This window comes from Pantherophis guttatus, chromosome 4 (assembly GCF_059756535.1).
Source record: "Pantherophis guttatus breed Tessera chromosome 4, ASM5975653v1, whole genome shotgun sequence".
Lineage (NCBI taxonomy): Eukaryota > Metazoa > Chordata > Lepidosauria > Squamata > Colubridae > Pantherophis > Pantherophis guttatus.
This window is the reverse complement of record NC_142066.1, coordinates 53,793,412-53,810,796: the sequence shown is the minus strand read 5'-3', so window position 1 is coordinate 53,810,796 and position 17,385 is coordinate 53,793,412. Positions and strand designations below refer to the sequence as shown.

The 17,385-nt window shown below is 45.6% G+C and overlaps 1 protein-coding gene and 1 long non-coding RNA gene across 8 annotated transcripts in view; one reads left to right on the top strand and one right to left on the bottom strand.

Moving 5' to 3' along the window:
- KANSL1 (KAT8 regulatory NSL complex subunit 1) overlaps positions 1-17,385 on the bottom strand; it is a 191,976-nt gene that overhangs the window by 158,624 nt on the left and 15,967 nt on the right. For 3 of the 7 annotated variants that reach the window (XM_034415889.3, XM_034415890.3, XM_060691682.2), the window contains exon 1: positions 3,227-4,154. The exons of 3 other annotated variants lie outside the window; for them this stretch is intronic. The gene's annotated coding sequence lies outside the window, so the exon portion shown is untranslated. Of the gene's footprint in view, positions 1-3,226; positions 4,156-17,385 lie in introns of those variants that run through there. One more of the 7 variants, XM_034415891.3, reaches the window with a different exon arrangement.
- Positions 2,688-17,385, top strand: part of LOC117664695 (uncharacterized) — a 43,216-nt gene continuing 28,518 nt past the window's right edge. Inside the window, exon 1 of the long non-coding RNA XR_004591142.3 lies at positions 2,688-2,826. This is a non-coding gene — a long non-coding RNA (uncharacterized LOC117664695). The remainder of the gene's footprint in view (positions 2,827-17,385) is intronic.

The following is a 17,385-nucleotide window of genomic DNA, read 5'->3' as shown; positions in this document are numbered from 1 at the left end:
GAGATTGCACCTGCTTCTCATGAAAAAGCATATTTATATCCACTTGCAAGTAATGGGTAGACTGTACTCATAACACTTAGACCAGGGGCTGTCAAACTCATGCTGTCACAGTGGCGTTATTTGGACTTCCCCCCCTTTACTGAACCGGGCGGGGGCGGAGCCAGCATGTGACGTATCCGGACCCTACAAGTTTGACACCCCTGACTTAGACAAACCAAACCTAGACAGTTCATTTCCGACAGCTATTGGTGAACCACCATGCACATTTGCCACAGCCATTTTACAGCTTAGCTTTATCTTCACTAAGTCAGAAAGAAGTTACAAATTATTTCTCTGGAGTTTGTTTTCCTTATTGTGTTGACACAATCACATACAAGTAGCGTATATAGCTCTCCTTTCTATATTCTCCACAACTATGAGATACATGATTAGAGAATGACTAGTCCAAAGCCACTCACTAAGCTTCTGTAACCTGTTTCCTGTTCATAGTCCAGCAGCACCTTAACCATGACAGTAAAATGGTTCTGCAAATAAGGATAATTTTATATTTTAGATGTTAATAAAGAGTGATTCCTTGAAAGACAGTATTAAATTTATTTTTAAAAAATCAAATATTAAATATTGGGCATTAAGCTTTAAATCTCAGGAGATATGGCATTCAGAAATTCTAGCACTGTCATAACTTTAAAGAAATATGTAATTTTTGTGAAGAACACGTTTGAGAAAATGGGATCTTATTCACAAATTACCCAATTGTGTAACCATTCATATGCATAATGTTTCGCTGTGTTAAGGAACTAACTTCAATGTGAGTTAGTTGTTTTATAACTGAATCAAACACACAGGTTTAAGTTATATCTAATAAGAATCATCATTCACCAACAGTAGGCAGTTATACAGCAGAATGCTATGTAACTTTATTTAGAAGTTACATTCAGTTAATATATGAACCCAATGAACTATTTTATTCAAATTAAACATAATTTACTATAAAGTTTAAAGACTTGATTAGAAGTGAAGCCTTCATGTTGAATCTGCTAGTGCAGTAACACTAATGTTCTAAAGATTGTTTTCCATTTATAGCTTGAACAATTCAAAAAAGTAGTTTCAAACAGCTTCTAGAGTTTGTGACAACCAGAAGTATTTTTTACAACATTTAATTCTTGCAGAAAAGCTTTTTACCTTTTTTATTTTTAGAATTATGCATCATAGATAGAGTAAATACCGTATGAGCCATCATGCAATTGCAAGGGAGAAAGAAACTATTTTCTAGTGCTTAGAATGCAAACACCAAGTTAATGTTCTCATATTATTTTAAAGTGGCAGCAAATAATTATGCAACACTGAACAGGTTTTAAATCAAAGGATTGAAAATGCCAATTTCCCTTCCAAACTATGGTTCATTTTATTTTAACAATTGTATCTCTTTTCTGAACTGATCTAAAAGGTCAAATAGTGAGGCAGAATTTTCAATTTCAAAGAAAAAAACTGAGAATTACATTTGCTAGTTTAAGAACAAAAGCAGTGCCATTAATTTTAAATTATCGGTGGTAAATACAAACAGCATAACATGTTTAACTTAGGGAAATTCACTATAGTAAGCAAGACAACTATAAGTCTAATTAAGGAGGAAAAAAAGCATGTTCATAAGTACAAATAAGTAAGTATACTTGATAGTAAAATGTCATTAAGAACCAACTTCCTAGCACACCTTCTATACTACTTATTACATTGATCCAAGTCTATACCCCAAACAGCAATTTCAGATACTATTACAATAAAAAAGGAAATCTCACACAATAGACATTAAGCAAAACAAGTATAATTTAGGTAAGGCTTCCCCAAAATTATATAAAAAGTTTGGCTGGTTAGAATATATAAATAAGCCCCATAATAACAAAGAAGTTACTTTAGAAATTACCATGAGAGAAGAGATGGAAAAAGAAGCAAATTCATTGTTGATTGTAAAAGCTATAGCTAGAAGGATACAGCATGCAGTCTCCACAAGGCGCACACAAAAATGACTGCCAACCAGCCACGTGACGACAAAATCTCCAATACAGGCGCGCTCACGGGGGGGGGGGCGCGCACACACAAGATGTTTGAGAATGGAAATTGGGGATAGGTTTGGACGGATGTGATGGAACTTTGGGAACGCCGGAGTTCGAATGTTAGCGAGAAGTAAATTGGAAAGCAGCATGTTTATGAAAGGGGGAGGAGACAAGCAGAGCAAGGGATTAATACTAAGAAAATAAACATCTTCCAGTTGGGAAGCTTTCTGTGTTAACAGAAGAGCAAAGCCTTCAAGTTAAAGTGGCGCCATAAGAAACCAGCTTTTCTTCTTCCCCTCCCCCAATTTGCATTGGAACCGCAATACTTCGCATAAGCGCGCACATACATGGCTAGTTTTTTAACGCCACTTTAACAATAACAGTAACAACAGCAGCAACCGAAGGACGGGCCCGTTACAGAAGACGTTATCGTGTTGCGTTGAATGAGGGAAGTACTTTACAAGTGCTAATGTAAAATGGACAGCGGGAGTGGTCGCCTCTATTCTAAACATTAAACAAAGTCAATCTTTTCCAGTTACCTCTCTTCCCCACCCCCTAGCATAGACGACCGGCTGCAGAGTTTATCCCTCCCTCCCCCACCCCCGTCCCACACTTAACTGTTAAGAGAAACTAAAAGCTCTTTTGTAACCCTATAAAAGCGCGATTACTCCAAGCTGCACAGCTTTATGGCTTTCCAAAGGTAATGAGGTAGAGAAGACATCGCATTGTAGTTGCAGGACAGCGCAAACGCCTGAGTGTGGCAAACACATAACAGGTAAGAACGGGAAAGTAGCAAGGAAAAGGGGGAAAACATATCATGAAGAATTAAGAACGTGGCAGTAACATATACTTCGAATGGAAAATAAAGAACCGGATAGGGAAGTTTCATTACGATTACGGCTTTTAAAAAAAGAAAAATCTCTCCGCAAAAAAAATTGCACACCTTAGAACCAGAAATTAAAAGGCAAACGAGTCGCGAATCGAAGTCAGGGGGGAGGGGAAGAAATAAGGGTCATAGAAGTTGTTTTCTGGCCGCTGCGGGCTCGTGCGGGGTACAGGCAGCCAGTAGCGCTAACAAAGACAGCGACAGAAGGGCCGAGCAAGGGCAACGGGAAAGCCAAGCAAGCAATCGAGTAAAGCAGGCAAAAGCAAAGCAAGCAGGCGGCGACACCTACCACGTGACGGAGCTGAGAGCAGAGTCCGGGCGGATCCGGCCCGACGCAAAAAATATATATATGTATGTAGTAATAATAAAAAAGGGCGCAGTTTGCAAACAAGGCGAACGCGAGTAGCACAGTCTTCTTCCTTCGCTCCCGCCACCACAAATCGTCTTCTCGCCGTTGCTGTTCTCTCTTGGTCGCTCCCCTTTCTCCCCCTTCCTTCCAGCCCCAACTCCCCCTTTCCCTGCCCGCCTGCTCCCTGCTCTTCTGCGGGCAAGGAGGGCGGGCGGGCAGGAAAAGGGCTGGGGAAGGAAGAAACTAGGGGAGGGGGGGCGGGAAGGTTGCCTTCTCTTTTGCAACCGCCCCCACCCCACGCACCCAAGAGGAGGGAGGCGGCGGCAGCGATTGGGGGGGGAGAAAAAAAGGTGCTCCTGGCTTTCTCCCCCCGGCGGCGGCGGCTGTTGCGGTGCCTCCTCCTCCTCCTACTGCAAAGGAGGGTCTCCCGCTCTTCTTCAAAGTGGGGCACAATGTGCAACAGTCTCTGCGGCGTTTCCTCCTCTCCGCCTTCGCCCCCCCCCCCTTTTTGCCTTCGTACCCGACCCTCCACCCGCGTACAACAGAAGGCAGCCGCAGCGACCGCGGAGGTGGCGCTACTGCTGTTTTTCTGCTGCTAGATAATGTTCGGGGGAAAAATGGCGGCTGAGCTCCTTCTCTGCTCTGCCCTCCTCCTCCTCCTCTCCTCCTCCTCCTCCCTTTAATCGGAGAATGCACCGGGCAGGCAAGGCAGGGGGAAGGGAAAGCAAAAAGAAAAGGGGGGGGGGGAACGAAACACAAAAACGGAGGCGCTAGCGCCACCGTCGGTTTCCCGTGCGCACTGCGGGGTTAAACTACAGCTTTGCAGCTAAAAACCTGCCTTGCGCGCGAGCCAGACAGCTACCAAAGCAAGTTAAAAAGGCGCGTGCACCCAGCGCAGACGGAAAAATGAACGGCCCGACGGCTAATAGAAAATGATCCATCAGTAGAGGAACAGCAATCAGCTGCATACTCCGAAAAATCTGTGGAATTAAGAGCCATGAAAACTATTAAAATATCTTACTCTAAAGCATGTCTTTAGGAACAAAATTATGTCTTTGATATTCATAATATATCGTAATTCTTTAAAACTCTGCCAAAACACCTACCACCAGTCTTTCTCAGTAATGGGGCATATTACTCAGTAATGAGGCATAATAGAAGGGTAGAATCTTTTCCGAATCTATTAATCTTATCTTTTGCAGGGAAGAAAAGAAACCAAACAATAAAAAAAATAGGATCAAACTGATTATTGAAAGTTCTTTATAGGAAGTACAAACTATTAATTATCAAGTAGTTAAAATGGGGTTTTTATTATATTGCAATCTTCCAAATTAAGCATGTTGCTATTTGGCAATGTATTAAATATTCACTGTATACTTTCTCTGAAAACATCTCACAGACACAATCACTAACTTTTCCCCATTCATTTTAATAATAGAACTCTGGGATTTTCAATTATAGTGCATAAAAAGAGGAACATCTCTTTCTAACTATGCTGAAGTATTGAATTATACTGAGGTAGGCCAAATGCACTAAAAACAATGTATAATTGCTATGTAGACATTAGCCAATTGTGTTCAGCAGGGTTTAACATATGCAAATACAACCAATAAGGTACATTACTTTTTGTTTGTTTTACAGATGGAGAATTTTCTTTGAGATCTAGAAAATTCCAATAGAAGAGAACTCAATAAATGCAAAGCAGTAACAGGTCTTATGCAGCTCTCTGTAGGCCTTTTCCAGCCTAAAAACTTTCCAGATGTTTTGGACTAATTTTTTCCCTATGTTGGGAAGTGCGGGAAAGGCACTGAATTGAAGTAAATTCAATCGTTTTCCACCTAGCATATTTGTCTGCACAAATATCCTAAATACTGGAACATCCCATGAAAACCAAATGCTATTTGTCTTAACTACATAAATCTTAGATGTTCCTTCAACTGTACAATGCCGGTTTAAAAAAAACACAATTCCAGATGTGCCACACACAATTTTAAATGCTGTGCCTGCTAACCAGCCTACTATAGTATCACAATGCCGTTGTTATACATTTTGCAGATCCTAATTATTTCAATAAATCAAACTACAAACTCTCAGTTTTTACTTTCAGCTACTGGTCTCTCTATACCTCTAATATAATTTCTTGGCTTAACAATTTAACAATTTTAACAGAGTTTAACAATTAAAAAAACCCTCTCACTTTTGAAGTGGTAGATTTACTATTAGAAATGCTAACAGTTCAGTACACTAACATAAATGAATTGTAATAAGATTCCTTAAGGCAGGAACTTACATTTCCCACCAGCACCACCAAGTGTCTGATAAGTTTTTTCTCTTCTGTTTTGCTTAATTTGCAGCCTTATAACCTAATGCAACAATTTAGACTACTTTAGGTATTTATGCAATGGCAAATATTTCCTTCATCCTTCCAGATATGATTCCAAAGAATCAGACATTATAATAAGCCATTGTTTGCATATAAAAACTACAACTGCAAGTTCACATAAAGAACTAAAGATTCTCAAACTTTGTGATATTAAGACCCCCTAAAATGTTGAATTGTTTCTTGTTACAAAAAAATTCCTTCCATCAAAGTAATAACTTGAGATGAAATAAATCTACTACTTATTTTGGGCAGCCATATTTTCATCTTGATATCATATAAAAAATGTAACTTCAGAGAAAAAGTAAAAATGAACGAAACAGACTTGTACAGATTCCAAGAATATATTAAACTGAAGACACAAAAATAAATCCAAGAGAAGCAAACTCAATAACTGGTGGTAATGTCAATGGATCACCAACATCCAATAATAGTTTGTCACATAATCAGTAGGTGTCAGTTGCAATAGTCTGCAGACATCAGATTTTTATTAATCCCAATCCATAAAGAATCCTGTAGTCAGGGCAAATTATAGAAACACAATCAACAGCAGACATAAATACATTGAATCAGTTTGTAAATTAGCTATACAATTTTTTTTAATTTCAAAATAATAATCTGTAAGAAATAAATCTGAAAGTCCAAACTCAATGAAGGAAATACCATCAAGGAAATCAACATTTGGCCAATTCCAGTCACACAGCTAGATTCGGGCAGAACTAACTAAAAGCCATGGATAGAAAGATCAGAAAAAAAATGACAATGAATCGGACGTTGACTTACCTGAACGTCCCTTCTCGGCGCGCTGCTGGAGAATCCAAATGTTGGGTTATTCCCCATCTTGATTCTAGACTGGGTGAATGTTTCTTTAAGAAACGTCCTTGGCCATTCCTCCTTCGCTTGGCTGAGCTCCAGTTTATTCACGAAGACAAAGAGACGACGGTGCTGCCAAATAAACAAGAAGGTAAATTTACCCGGTCCCACAGAACGCAGCCGAAGGGGTGGGTTAGATTCTCCAGCAGCACACCGAGAAGGGACGTTCAGGTAAGTCAACATCCGTTCTCCAGTGCGCTGCTTGGAGAATCCAAATGTTGGGATATACCCAAACTAGTCAGATGATGGGAGGGTGGCTGCGTGATCCCGGATGGAATAGGCAAGAACTGACTGCAGCACACGCTGACCAAAGGATGTTTCAACCAAGGCAAAGGAGTCTATCTTGTACTGTCTAATAAACGGTGTCAAGGAAGTCCACGTCACAGCCCTACAGATGTCTATGATGGATGCCTGGGTAGCCCAAGCAGCTGATATAGCCGCACTTCTGGTGGAATGTGTAAGATTCTCCCCGGCAGTGGTTTCTTCTTTGTGCGATACGCTGTCACGATGCAGGCCTTAATCCAACGACCAATCGTGGACGATGAGACCTTCCTGCCCAACGTAGATGGATTGAAGGACAGGAATAAGGCTTCAGACTTATGGAAGGATGATGTCCGCTTAATGTACCAACGTAGGGCCCTCCTAACATCCAAGGTATGCCACTGCTGTTCGAGATGGTGGCTAAGGTCCGGACAAAAGTCAGGTAGAATCAGCTCCTGGGCTCGGTGGTATGGAGAGTTTACCTTGGGCAGAAAGGAAGGATCCGTTTGGAGTACCACCTTGTTAGGGTGGAAGATGCACAGGTCGACCCACACTGACAACACTGCAAGTTCAGAGACCCTTCTTGCCGAGGTAATCGCCACCAGGAAGGTGACCTTGAGTGTCAGGAACCGAAGGGAAATCGACGCCAAAGGCTCAAACAGAGGTGACATCAGAGCGGTAAGAACCAATGAAAGGTCCCACATTCGATATCAGTGGATTGTAGCTGGCCAGAGATTGGATGCCCCTCTCAAGAAGGTCCATATTCGGGGTTGTTGAGTCAAAGGTCGATTGTTGGCAACAGACAAGACTGTGTTCAAGGCTGCCACTTGTCGCCACAGAGTGTTAGGGGCAAGTCCCCTGTCTAAACCGTCCTGCAAAAATGAGAACATCAGAAGCAGACGCTGTCGTAGGGTCTTGATGAGTCCGGGAGCACCAGGAACAGAACAATCGCCAGGTGACGTCATAGATACAATTTGTAGAAGGGCGTCTGGCGGATTGCATAGTGTGAATCACACATGCTGGGATGTTGTCTTTGCTTAGACGGATCCTCTCAAACGCCAGACGGTCAACTGCAACCATTGCGGCTCTGGGTGCAGTATGACCCCCTAACTGAGAGATATCTTGTCGTTGGGGATGTGCCAGGGGCGCTCCACCGACAGGTTCAAGAAATCCGCGTACCAAGGTCGACGCGGCCAATTGGGAGCGACCAAGATGAGATCCGCCTTCTCCACCAACAGCTTGCGAATCACTCGCGGGATGAGCAGCAGAGGGGGGAAAAGCGTAGAGGAGCCCTGGGGGCCACATGCTTTGAAGTGCATCACAACCCTCTGCTCCGGGACAGGGAAACTGGGAGAAGAAGCGAGGCAGTTGTGCATTCAGCGGGTGAGCAAAGAGGTCGACAGCTGGGAGACCGAATCTCCTTGACAAGTCCTGGAACAGCGACGGATGGAGGCGCCACTCCGCCTGATCTATTTGGATCCAACTGAGCCAATCCGCCTGGATGTTGTCCGGGGTGGATATGTGTTCTGCCGTCAGTGATAGAACATGCTTCTCCGCCCAATTCAGCATCCTCGTCACCTCGTCCATAAGGAGTCTGGAACGAGTTCCGCCTTCCCTGTTCATGTGTGCTTTCGTTGTTGTATTATCCGTAAGGATCAGCATGTGACGTCCCATCACAGAGGTCTGGAAATGATGCAGGGCAAGGTGGACTGCCGTAGCTCCAACCAATTTATGTCGTGTTGCAATTCCTGCGTGGACCAGCGACCTTGAGCGACAGACAACCGCAGGTGGGTGCCCCAGCCGAAAATGCTCACATCCGTCGTGATGGTAATCCAGATGGGTTCCTGAAAATAACAGCCCTTCCTTACGGCTGGTGAGAGCCACCACTTCAGGGACAAGCAGATTGCCGCCAGGAGGACTATCTTGGCACTCAAACTGGCCCAGTGAGACCTCTAATAAGGCAGAAGGAACCACTGAAGTGGTCGGCTGTGGAGATGGGCCCATAGGACGATTGCGATGCATGATATTAGTTTGCCAAGCAATTAGGACAATGTGATCAGGGAAATGGACCTGAGCAACAATACCTGAGTCACTAATGATCTTATGCTGCGAATCATGTCGGGACACAGGAATACATGGCCGCTGACCAAGTCTATGACAGCTCCAAGGTGGAGAATGCGGGTGATGGACAGGAGCTGACTCTTGTCTAGGTTCAGGGAAAAAACGTGCTGTTGCAAGAGACGAGACACGGTCCGCAGCTCGACCACAGCCCGACTCCGTGTGGGAAACAGAATGATGATGTCATCCAGGTAGCACATTACTCTGATTGGGATCTGCCTTAGGGAGGCAGCCACCGTCGCTAACAGTTTCGTGAAGGTCCGAGGGGCAGACGATAGGCCAAACGGCATGGCCCGATATTGGAAGTGTCGGTTTGAATAGGCAAACCGCAGGAATCGTCAATGAGGGACGAATCGGGACATGCAGATAAGCCTCCTTGAGGTCAATTGATGTCATAAAGTCTCCCCGTCGGATGCCCTGTAGAATCCACTTGAGGGGCTGCATTTTGAAATGATGATACTTGATGAATTTTTTTTTTTTAATTTGATTTATATGCCACCCTTCTCCGGAGACTCAGGGCATCTTACAATGCGCTAAGCAATAGCCTTCATTCTTTTGTATATTTATACAAAGTCAGCTTATTGCCCCCACAACTGGGTCCTCAATTTACCTACCTTAGAAAGGATGGAAGGCTGAGTCAACTTTGAGCCTTGGCGAGATTCGAACCTGCAGTAATTGCAGGCAGCTGTTCTTAATAAGAGTGCTTTAGACCACTGTACTACCAATTTGTTTAAGGCCTTTAGGTCCAAGATCCCCCTCCAGCCCCTGGAAGACTTTGGCATGAGAAAGAGGAGCGAATAGAACCCGGAGCCCCGTTGTTCTACCGGTATAGGTTCGATGGCACAGATGTCAATCAGATGTTGAACCTCTGTGTCCATCAGTCGCCTCTTCTCTGGATTGCCCGATAACAGGCATGAAATGAAGCAGTTCGGAGGGCTGGAAAGGAAGTCCAAAGTGAGGCCAAACCTCACCGTTTGGAGGACCCAAGCGTCGGTCGTGGAGGATTCCCACTGGGATAAGAAATGGATGAGACCTCCGCCAATGGGTAGATTTGCGTGGTAGTTACTTACCCCTTCTGAATGATCGGCTGGCCGCTCCACGGAACTGTCACCTGGCATTGTGCTGACCTCTGCCCCAATCCCGGTAGACAGATCTGTCAGAAGACCGCTCGAAGCCCTGGGAGTATTGTCTAGGAAAATAGGACCCGCTGGGTCCGGACTCAGTCCGAAAGGGCTGTCTCTGGGAATAAGGAGCATATTTCCTACCCTGTCGTCTAAAGGAGGACGGCATAACTTTATGTTTATCCTTATCCTCTACTAGTATAGGGTCCAAAGCATCTCCAAAGAGAAAGGAACCCTTTTAGGGAGCAGATGCCAGCTTCCACTTTGATTTTAGATCGGCCCTCCAATGGCGAAGCCAAAGTAGGCGCCGAGAGGCGATGGTAGAAACAAGAGCTCTAGAAGCAAACTTGGCCGCATTTAAGGATGTGTCTGCTGAATATTCAGTGGCTGCCACTATTTTATTTATGTCCTGGTGGAGCCTACTATCGTCAGGTGGTAATCGCTCTTGCAATTGGCGCAACCAAATAAGAGATGCGCGAGCAAAAAAGGATGTAGAGGTAGCCGCCTGATGTGTCTTGTGGAAAGACAGTTCAGCCTTCCTGTCTTCTGTTCTGAGACCGTCCAACACATCATTGGAAATAACAGAAGATGTTATTTGAGCCACAGGGGCATCCACTGTAGCAGCTGGATCATATTTTGTAAGGTGGGGTCCGAACAATACAACTTTTTATCCAAGCCATTAGGAGCCAAGATGTAAGCCGGTTGGGTCCATGACTTTTGGACCACCTCCGTGAACAGCTCAGGACACGGAATAAAGTCTTGTTCAGGCTTGGGCAGCTGAAACAAGTCTCCATGAAGTTGAGAATCCCTCTGTTGCGATGGCTGTGTGCTCGAAACGCCCATATTGGTGGTAAGTTTAGCCTTGTGGAGCAAGGACTTGAACATGGAAGGGCAGAAAAGGCCTATGAAAGAAGGCCTGTCGGGAGCCAGGTCCTTGTCCTCAGACAGTTCAATCTCTTCAGGATCTTCTTCATCCCACACAGAGTCTTCGGTAAGAAGAGAGTCCACCTGATATGAATATCCACGATGCGGATCGCCATGTCTGAGGTAAAGGTGCATGTATAGCCGGCATGGGGAGACCATGGAGACCTTGTTGAGGACCCGATGTCAAGATCCTAGAGATTGTCTGGGACACTAGGTCCTGGATATCTCGAGAGAGTGCCGGTTGTAGTCCTTCAACAGGACAGAGGCCAGCAGCGGTCGGGGTGAAAGTATCCTCCGGAACGAGATGACCCTGATGATGAGCAGCGGGAGCGCTGGGCCCTGAGGAAGCATGTGGAAAGGTGGACTCCCGGAGGGCATCGACTTCAGGAAGCAACAGGAGGAGGCTTTTGTGACGCTTGTGAAGGCTTGTCAGGAGACATCTGACGGTTGGAGGACTGAGCCCTTTGCTGGGCAAGCAGGTATTGTTTTTCGAAGGCTTTGTGCCTTCTCTCCTCAGCCCTGTCAGCTGCTGCCGAGAGCTTGGTGGGATGAGGGCTGGCAGAACGTGCCCTGGTAGCTCGATGTTTGGCACTCTTGGCAGGAACTTTTGAACGTTTCTTGGCCTCAGGAGGGCTGTAGGACTGATCAAGGTCGGAAGAAAGATCAGACTCCACCATCGAGACAAGACACCGCAAAGGTAACTTTATGTTGTAGACTTGAATTAATTTCAATAGGAACAGTATTTTTTTTTTTTAAGGAACGAAACAACGAACAGAAACGCAGATGGCACACAGCTAGGCTGTTGGAGGTTAGTCAGACGCAAGCACAGGATACAGCCAGTTATGCAGGGGAATAAGGCTGAGCAGATGTCAAAACACCACTAAAAGCCGCTTCGCAGGGCTCCTCAGTCAAGGCAGGGAAGGATCTGTGGCTTCTCACAGGCAGATCACACAGGATAGCAGAGAAGCGCTGAGTTCAATTGCACTCCCTGCTGCCGCGGCTAGCCTTTGATGTACAAAATGACGGGCGGCTGTCGTTTGCCTCAGAAAATGGCACGTGGCTCGTGTTTTGCCACCCAGCATCTCTGCAGAGAGAAAGAGCCCAAGGAGAGAGTGCGAGGGTGTAAAAAACAAAACCCTCCCAGCACAGCGAAAAGGAAGGAGTTTGCCGCCATTGATGGGCAGGGACTCCTGGCCACCTCGAAACTGTAGGAGCGGTGTGGATGGCGGGGGAGACTTTACCGGCAAGCCGGAAGCCAGCGCACCCGCTGGCGGCGATAATTAGCACTCGGAGATGCCTCAAAAGGTATAGCTCCGAGGAAGCTGCAAATTGGAATGATGGATGGGGGAGCCCGCCTGGCGGCCCAGGAGCAACTCACCCACCGCCAGCAGCTGAAGCAATTAAGAAAGTCTGACGAACAGTTGAGAAGCCTTTGAAGGCAATCCACACACCTTGAAGATAGGTAGAGAAGAAAAAAAGGTTGGAAATCCAAAGAAAGGTTTAATCTTCAGCCTCATCACTAGAGCCAAGGAAAAAAGCCAGTCTCTCGCTTGCCTGAGTGAATAAACTGGAGCTCAGCCGAGCGAAGGAGGAGTGGCCAAGGACATTTCCTAAAGAAACATTCACCCAGTCTAGCAACCAAGATGAGGAATAACCCAACATAGGTTGGGTTATTCCTGATAGGTTCCAGATGGAGCTTGAGCCATTTCCTGAGACTCTGGCTCATGACTCGGCTGAGGACCTGGTGGCCGCCTGGGATAGTGCGGCTGCTGGGGCCTTGGACCGTGTCGTGCCTTTGCGGCCTCTGACCCGGCACCGAACTCATCTAGCTCCTTGGTTCTCCGAGGAGCTTAGGGAGATGAAGCGCCGGAAAAGATGCCTGGAGAGTAGTTGGAGGATCAGCCGCTCCGAATCCGACCGAACACTGGTGAGGTCTCATATTAAGACCTACCTAGCGGCGATAAAAGCGGCGAAATCTAGCTATTTTGCCGCTCTTATCGCGTCATCAGATAATCGCCCGGCCACCGTTTAGGGTGACCCACTCCCTCCTCCATCTGGAAGCGCGGGATGACCCCTTGCAGGGCCGAGCTGAGGACTTTGTGCAGTATCTGTATGACAAAATCGCTCAGATTCGGGAAGGGCTGGCCTCTGACTGGGTATGTCCAGACGGGATGACTGAGGCAGGTCTTGAGAGTGTTATCTGGGGGGAGTTCGATCCTGTGGCTCCCGAAGACATGGACAGGGTCCTGGGACGGCTGAACGCGACCACATGTTTATTGGACCCGTGTCCCTCCTGGTTGGTACTGGCTTCCCGGGAGGTGACACAAGGCTGGCTCCAGAAGATTGTTAACGCTTCTTTGAGTGAGGGGGTCCTGCCGGCCGCTTTGAAAGAAGCGGTTGTGAGGCCCCTCCTCAAGAAGCCCTCTCTGGATCCGGCTGTTTTGGCTAACTATCGTCCAGTCTCCAACCTTCGCTTCGTTGTGAAGGTTGTTGAGAGTGTGGTAGCGCAACAGCTTCCCCGGTACCTGGATGAAACTGTCTATCTAGACCCGCTCCAGTCCGGCTTCCAGCCTGGGCACAGCACGGAAACGGCATTGGTCGCGTTGGTGGATGATCTCTGGAGGGCTCGGGATAGGGGTTGCTCCTCTATCCTGGTCCTGTTAGACCTCTCAGCGGCTTTTGATACCATCGACCATGGTATCATGTTGCACCGGTTGGCGGGGTTGGGGGTGGGGGGCACCGTTCTGCGGTGGTTCTCCTCCTACCTCTCTGACCGGTCGCAATCTGTGTTGACGGGGGGGCAGCGGTCGACCCCGAGGCTCCTTGCTTGTGGGGTGCCACAAGGGTCGGTCCTCTCGCCCCTTCTGTTCAACATTTATGTAAAGCCGCTGGGTGAGATCATCCGTGGCTTCAGGGTGGAGTTCCATCAGTACGCTGATGACACCCAGCTGTACATCTCCACCCCAGGCCACCCCAACGATGCCCTTGAAGTGATGTTCCAGTGCCTGGAGGCCGTGCGGGCCTGGATGGGGAGAAACAGGCTCCGACTCAACCCCTCCAAGACCGAGTGGCTGTGGCTTCCAGCGTCCCGATATAGCCAGCTGACGCCATCGCTGGCTATTGGGGGCGAATCACTCGCCCCCACGGAGAGGGCTCGCAACTTGGGCGTCCTCCTGGACGCACGGCTGTCTCTAGAAGATCATTTGACGGCCGTGGCCAGGGGGGCTTTTTATCAGGTTCGCCTGATACGCCAGTTGCGCGCCTTTCTAGATCGGGACTCTCTACGCACAGTCACTCAGGCACTAATCACTTCCCGCCTGGACTACTGCAACGCTCTCTACATGGGGCTCCCCCTGGGGTGCACCCAGAGGCTCCAGCTGGTCCAGAACGCGGCCGCGCGGGGGATTATGGGGGCGACGAGGCGCTCCCATGTGACACCTCTCCTGCGCGAGCTGCACTGGCTCCCGGTGGTCTTCCGGGTGCGCTTCAAGGTGTTGGTGACCACCTTTAAAGCGCTCCATGGCTTAGGGCCGGGGTACTTACGAGACCGCCTTCTGCCACCAATAGCCTCCCACCGGCCAGTACGCTCGCACAGAGTGGGCCTCCTCAGGGTGCCGTCTGCCAGACAATGTCGGCTGGCGACCCCCAGGGGGAGAGCCTTCTCTGTGACGGCGCCCACCCTCTGGAACAACCTTCCCCCAGAGTTACGTATAATAACAGACCTCCGGATGTTTCGTCGGGCCCTGAAAACCTATTTATTTCAACTAGCTGGGCTGGCTTGAGCTAAATTTTAAATTGATTTTAAATTGGGTTGTTTTAATTTACGGCCAAAATATTTAATTATTTTAATACTGTTTTTTAAATTTTGTATGCTCTGTTTTTACTTAGGCTGTGCACCGCCCTGAGTCCTATTTGGAGAAGGGCAGTATAGAAATTTAATTAATAAATAATAATAAATAAATAATAAATTTGGATTCTCCAAGCAGCGCGCTGGAGAACATGCCTTTCATCCTCACAGCAACATAGGCAAACTCTACCTACCAAAGAAATTAAGTGGCCATCTATGTTGCAAATACATCAGATGGTTAAAGGGGAAAAAAAGAGCATTGGAAGAATATCTGAAGGACAGTAAAGATGCACTTGATACCAGTATATCAGGAAGCCTTACTGACTACTGGCAAGACTAAACTGGCCTACAAGAAGGACCAAATGAGAAAGAGAATAGAGGCATGGGAAGCCAAAACATTATATGACCAATACATTGATAATAACAAGACTTGGCAATTACGAAGAGCAGGAAATTTGAAGAAAGAGACAAAGTGGCTAATACTGGCTGCACAAGAGCAAGCCTTAAGAACAAATGCATACACATGCAAATGTCACCTATGCAAAGAAGCTGAAGAAGCAGTGGATCACCTGGTTAGCTGCTTCAAGAAGATTGCCCAGTTTGATTACAAGCAACAGCATAACAATGGTGCATTGGAAGATCTGCAAGAAATATCATTTGTCTGCAAGCAAGAACTGGTGGGACCATAAAATAGAGAAAGTCATAGAAAATGAAGAAGTTAAATTGGTCTGGGACTCTAGAATTCAAATAGATGGGCACCTGCCACATAACACCCCAGATTTAACAACTGTTAATAAAAAAGACAAAAAAGTCTGGGTAATGGGCATGGCAGTACCTGGAGACAGCAGAATAGTAGAAAAAGAACTGGAGAAGATCACAAAAAGATCTGCAAATAGAAACAGATCCACTATGGCAGAAGCAAGCAAATGTAGTCCCAATAGTAATAGGTGCCTTGGGTGCAATCCCAAAACAACTGGGGCACCACTTGAACACCACTGGCATTGACAAATTCACTGTCAGTCAATTGCAAAAGGCAGCTTTACTCAGAAAAGCTTACATTCTGTAACAATATCTACAACATTCAGATCTGCCTATCCCAGGTCCTTGGAAAGGATTTGATAGATAGGCAAAAATGCCAAATCCAGTCTGAACATCTAGTTGACTGGTGCGACAAACAACAATGCCAATAATAATAATTTCTCTCTTACAGGTAAAATAAACTGTGGAAGAGGAAAAACATGGTTTAAATGACTACATGAAAGAAGCAAAAGAGCCTCTGCTGAAGGAGAACAAGGGAAATCTCTTGAAAATAATGAGATTGTAAGCAGAAAATCAAAAGGAAACAACTGAGCATCGAGTTTCTAACTGGAAAAAGAAGTCTATGCGCAGTCAATACCTGAAGGACATTGAAGGAAAGGTTGGTACAAAGTTAACATGGAGATGGTTGAGATCAGGGGTACTGAAGAAAGAAACTGAAAGCTTCATTTTGGCTGCCCAAGAACAAGCCCTGCAGACCAATTCCATGAAAACAAAAACTCAACATGTCAGTGACAACAGCAAACATTGCTTATGCAACAAGAAAGATAGTTTCTCATTGTAGTGGATCACCTTATCAGTAGCTGCAACAAAATCTCACAAACTGATTATCTACAACATCATAATCAAGTTGCCAAAATCATACATTGGAAGCTTTGCTAGAAGTTTGGATTCAAATGCAGCAAAAATTACTGGGAACACCAAATTGACAAAGTTCTTGAAAATGAACAGGTCAAAATCTTGTGGGACTTTGGAATCCAAACTGACAGACATTGGCCCACAACACAGCTGACATTGCTATTGTGGAAAAGAAAAAAAGTCTGGTTCATTGATATGGCAATACCAGATGATGCACGAATTGAAGAGAAACCGCTAGGAAAAAAAAATAAAATACAGTAGAACCTCTGGTCACAAACGCTTCTGACCACAACCAAATCTGGTTCTGACCAAAAAATTCACACATATTTTTTTTCACGGCCAATTTCCTCTTCAGTGCCATTTTTTGGGAAGTGCCAAATTTCCCAAATTAAGTTCGGATCATGACCAAATAGATTTGCGACCAAAGTTATGGAACAAATTATGGTGGTGACCAGAGGTTCTACTGTACTGCGAGCTGCAAATTGAAGTTGAGCGACTATGGAGGGAGAAATCAATGGTTGTACCAATAGTAATAGAAGCCCTTGGAGCAATACCCAAAGGGCTGCCTAGATAAATGAAATTTTTGAACTTATCAGACCTGAATATTCTGACTTTGCAAAAAGAACCCTTACACAGAACTCCTGTGTACTCAGATGTTACTTTAACAGCTCCTAGGTTCTTGTTTAGGACTTGAATTGTTAAGTTTTTACCAGTCCTAGAGTGTGAATCAAATTGAAGATTAAATCAATTAATAATAATAATAACATTTTTTTAAAGTTAAAACTTGTTTCATGATTGAAATAATTCAATTACATTGAAAATATAATTTGAAATAGAGGAAACATAATGAATTCAGAATATTTTGCGAATACAACCAGAAAGTGCAATAGAAAGATGAAAT